The sequence below is a fragment of the Populus euphratica genome, unplaced genomic scaffold, assembly GCF_000495115.2.
Source record: "Populus euphratica unplaced genomic scaffold, PopEup_1.0 scaffold53.1, whole genome shotgun sequence".
NCBI lineage: Eukaryota > Viridiplantae > Streptophyta > Magnoliopsida > Malpighiales > Salicaceae > Populus > Populus euphratica.
Window position 1 is genome coordinate 897,479 of NW_011499934.1, and position 5,094 is coordinate 902,572.

Here is a 5,094-nt window from a genome sequence, read left to right on the forward strand (position 1 = left end):
TTTTTATATTTTTTAAAATATTGGCCAATACCCTTTGGAGTTTTACAAACATGTTGTAAAATCCAAAAATGCAAGAAAACAATTTTCGTTGTGTTTAAGAAATTCATGCGAAAACACATTTTTCAAAAACTTCCAATATTTTTTTGTATAAAAAAAAACGTTCAAAACATGTTAGGGTATTGGCCGTATGCAACACACAAGCAAACTTTTAAATTTTTTTTTATCGAAGAAAACAAGCATCACAAATAAACACAAAAGAAAAATCGCAATAAAAACTAAACAACCATCATATATATTCTAAGATTTATAATAAACTTCAAGCAAATAAAAAAATCAAAGCCAACTCAATGCCCAACAGCAAGCACAAAATAAAATTATGCGCAATTACTAAAAAAAAGGAGTGCCGGTTGATTTATTCTCCATCGAGTGTAAGGAAAACAAAAGGAAAATCCTTGAATCCAAAAGTTCCTAAACATGAATAGGCAAACCCTTTTTACATGGACAACAAGCTGAACTCAAAAATCATGATAGAAATAATAGGCAATGCGTTGTTTTTTTTTTTAAAAAAAACATAAACCAATTATTTAGAGTGAAGAAACAGCTTTAACCGAATGCCTAGTGAAAAAATAAAATACAAAGGAGGTTGTGAATACTGTTCAAGTGAATTAATTCACTTGAACAGTGCAAACTTAAAAGCAAAAAAATGCATGCTGCAGGATGAAAGAAAAAAAAACAGACCTGGGAATGGAAAACCGAATGCCTAGTATAAACAACAATACAAAGGAGGCTGGTGAATACTGTTCAAGTGAATTAATTCATTTGAACAGTGCAAACTTAAAAGCAAAAAATGCATGCTGCAGGATGAAAGAAAAAAAAAAACAGACCTGGGAATGGAAAACCAAATGCCTGGGAACGGAATTGAAGAAGTTGCAGCGACGTTGTTTGTCTGGGAACGGAATTGAAGAAGTTGTGCCTCCTTAGCTATTGGTAGATGACGGGAGAAAATAGAGATGCTGAAATGAACGAAATAGCTGGTTTCCCCGTCGCCTGCCTCTCCTTTCTCCTCTCTGTGTTTTTACTAACTCCCTGCCCCTCGTTTTTTTCTTTCTTTTGCTGTATTTGTTTTTCTTTCTTTTATCTCCATTTCTTCTCTTATTTTTCTACTCTCCTTTGCTACTCTTTTTTCTCTCTTCTCCTCTCTTTCTTTTTCTACCGCTTTAGGTCATTAGAGGGGCTTATATATAGTCTAACATACATCTATTTAGGAAGGATTCAATGCATTAATCCTAGGACGCAAATCCCTACTAATTTGCAGTAAAAAAAACGCAAAAGGAAACTGCAATATTCTGATTTTGTGGTGGTGTTTTACGTCTGATTTCTTTCCAGTTTTGGAGGATGGTGTGGCTCTTTTCTTTCCTTCCATAGGGCCAGCTGCTCCCTTTGAAATGAGGCAACAAAAACATGGTCTTTAGCTCCAATAATCAGAGGTGATGAGAAAGGAAAATAACAGAGAAAAAGGGAAAGAAATCAGATGCAGGGTGCAGCTGCAAAGTCTTATTTTCCTTATTCAGTGTGGTAAAAACCTTCCATTTATGATGATCCAGGCCCTCTCTCCATCTTTCCATATCCTTCTTCAATTAAATCCCTCATTTTAACACCTTTTGATTCAGTCCTGAGTCCAGAAAAAATCCTTCAAATCATTCCCGCAAACTTGGGTCAAAATCCTGCTCGTGGCAGAATTCTCTATTTTCACATCAGAGATTTAAACGTGCAGAGCTTGAGCTTCTGATATAGAAATCGAGTAATTCAAAAACCAAAATTCATCTATGCGTGTAGGATTACAACTTTGATAGGGATTTAAGGCGAGATATAATCATTTTATAGGACAGAATCGGGCCACGATCTCATCAGTCAAAAAGGATCTCCTGATTTGATTCAAAAAAATGACAAATGCCGAGCATCCCGATATGACTGGGAGTACCCTAAGAATGAACCAGAAAAATCATGATGGCAGTAGAATTTTTTTCAGTGCAAAACTTGGGTTAGAATCCTGCTTACGACAGAATTCTCTTTTTTTCACGTCAGATATTTAAACGTGCAGAGCTTGAGCTTCTGATATCAAAATCCATCAATTCAAAAGCCAAAATTCATCTATGCGTGTAGGATTACAACTTTGATAGGGATTTAGGGCGAGATATAATCATTTTATAGGACAGAATCGGGTCGCGATCTTGTTGGTCAAAAAGGGTCTCCTGATCTGATTCAAAAACTGACAAATGCCGAGCATCCCGATATGACTAGGAGTACCCTAAGAATGAACCAGAAAAATCATGATGGCAGTAGAATTTTTTTTCTGTGCAAAACTTGGAAGGAAAACAACAGAGAAAAAGGGAAAGAAATCAGATGCAGGGTGCAGCTGCAAAGTCTTATTTTCCTTATTCAGTGTGGTAAAAACCTTCCATTTATGATGATCCAGACCCCCTCTCCAGCTTTCCATATCCTTCTTCAATTAAATCCCTCATTTTAACACTTTTCGATTCAGTCCTGAGTCCAGAAAAAATCCTTCAAATCATTCCCGCAAACTTGGGTCAAAATCCTGCTCGTGGCAGAATTCTCTATTTTCACGTCAGAGATTTAAATGTGCAGAGCTTGAGCTTTTGATATAGAAATCGAGTAATTCAAAAACCAAAATTCATCTATGCGTGTAGGATTACAACTTTGATAGGGATTTAAGGTGAGATATAATCATTTTATAGGACAGAATCGGGCTGCGATCTCGTCGGTCAAAAAGGATCTCCTGATCTGATTCAAAAAAATGACAAATGTCGAGCATCCCGATATGACTGGGAGTACCCTAAGAATGAACCAGAAAAATCATGATGGCAGTAGAATTTTTTTCGGTGCAAAACTTGGGTTAAAATCCTGCTTACGACAGAATTCTCTATTTTTCACGTCAGATATTTAAACGTGCAGAGCTTGAGCTTCTGATATCGAAATCCATCGATTCGAAAGCCCAAATTCATCTATGCATCCAGGCGTGTAGGATTACAACTTTGATAGGGATTTAGGGTGAGATATAATCATTTTATAGGATAGAATCGGGTCGCGATCTCGTTGGTCAAAAAGGGTCTCCTGATCTGATTCAAAAACTGACAAATGCTGAGCATCCCGATATGACTGGGAGTACCCTAAGAATGAACCAGAAAAATCATGATGGCAGTAGAATTTTTTTTTCTGTGCAAAACTTGGGTTAGAATCCTGCTTGCGGCAGAATTCTCTATTTTCACGTCAGATATTTAAACGTGCAGAGCTTAAGCTTCTGATATTGAAATCCATTGATTCAAAAGCCCAAATTCATTTATGCATCCAGTACTATGGCTTTCATGCGGAGTCAAGGCGAGATATGATAGAATGAGGCCACAATCTGGTTGGTCAAAAAGGGTCTCCCGATCTAAATTCAGGAAACTGACAATGCCAAGCATCCTCGACTGAGAGCCCACCATAAGAACAATGAGCCCTAGGACCCAATCAAGGTGTAGGTCCATTCTTCAACATGTCATGAGTGATAGAATATAGTTGGGATGGTCAGATATTGCACGAACCCAAGTCAGAATCAGGGTCTAAGTTGGAACAAAACAAAAAATGTTTTTTTACGGCAGTAGTAGAACTAGGTTTTTCTAATGCCACTTTCAAGGAATTTATTTCAACCTTATAGCCCATGTAAAAGAGGAATGAATTTAGCATTATAAAGAATCCTAATTAGCCTAAGAATCTTGACAATTTCGGTAGCAGTGGGGAAGGATAAAGAGAGCAGGAGATGGCTTAAAAATGGGTAACAACATTTATAATGAGCTAATAACGAAAAATCATCCGATTGGAACCTCCTTTGTGTGTGGTTTCCAATTGAGTAATAAAAAGAGTTTATATTATATTTATTTGAAATACCATTAGTGAATCCTATAACCTTGACATATGTTTTATTATTGTTTAATCCTTAGATCAATATCACATCCCAAAACTTTCTTTAACTCCTTTTCTGTTATTATTCTCTTCAAATCTTTTTCTTTATTTGTAATTTATATAATTCACCTTCCTGTGGTTCGACCCTGGTCTTGCCGGGTTATTTTACTTTGACACTCCTGCACTTGGGATAAAACATCAACTCTTTAATCGTGTCACCAAGAAAAAAAAATTTCTTAAACAAAGTGAAGAACTTTTATTTGGATAACTTTTACTTATTCAAATATTGTCTTGATTAAATATTTCAAAGATGCATTCCTGACAATGTGATAAATAATGTTATTAAATTTTATCATTCTGAGGCATATGAGGGTCATTTCTCATAAAAAACAATTGTATAAATCTTACAATGTGGATTTTATTGGCCCACCATGTTTAAGGAATGCATGTATTTTGTAAAACTTGTGAAAATTGTCAAAAAGTTGATATTGGTCAAAAAGTTTTGTTTTATAATTCTTGACTCCATTTATTTCATGAAAAGCTAAGATCAAGATGGAGTGATCCATTTATTATGAAACATGTGTATCCTTATGGAGCCTTTGATATTAAGAATCCAAAGAATAACAATGTTTTTAAGATAAATGGACATCGTTTAAAAGCTTACTTTGATAATTTTTCCAGTGAAAATGAATCCATTGATTTGAATGATCCTGTATATAAAGATTGATTATTTTGTTTTTCTCACATTATTATTGTGTTACTTTTTGGCGTGACTCTTGTTTTGCTAATCTGTCTTCAACCCCAGTCAAAAGATAGATAACGGTACTCCATGACTTTTATGTCAGTTCTTTTAGTTTCCCATAATAACCGATATCTGTGTATATGTTTGTTCAATTCCTTATTCCTTTTTTTTTTTCTTTGCATCTCTTTTCATCTCATCTAGAAAATGGACACCACTCTTGTAAAATTAAAAAAAGTATTTTCCTCCTTTGCCTTAAAATACAATTACAAAAATTTACCGAGCTAGGTGTGCAAAATTGAGGTTGTTAATGAACCATGAAATTCTTGAAGATATTCACTGACTAATTGAAGCAAATGTCTAATTATTAGGTGAGTTCTCCAATTCTTTCATTT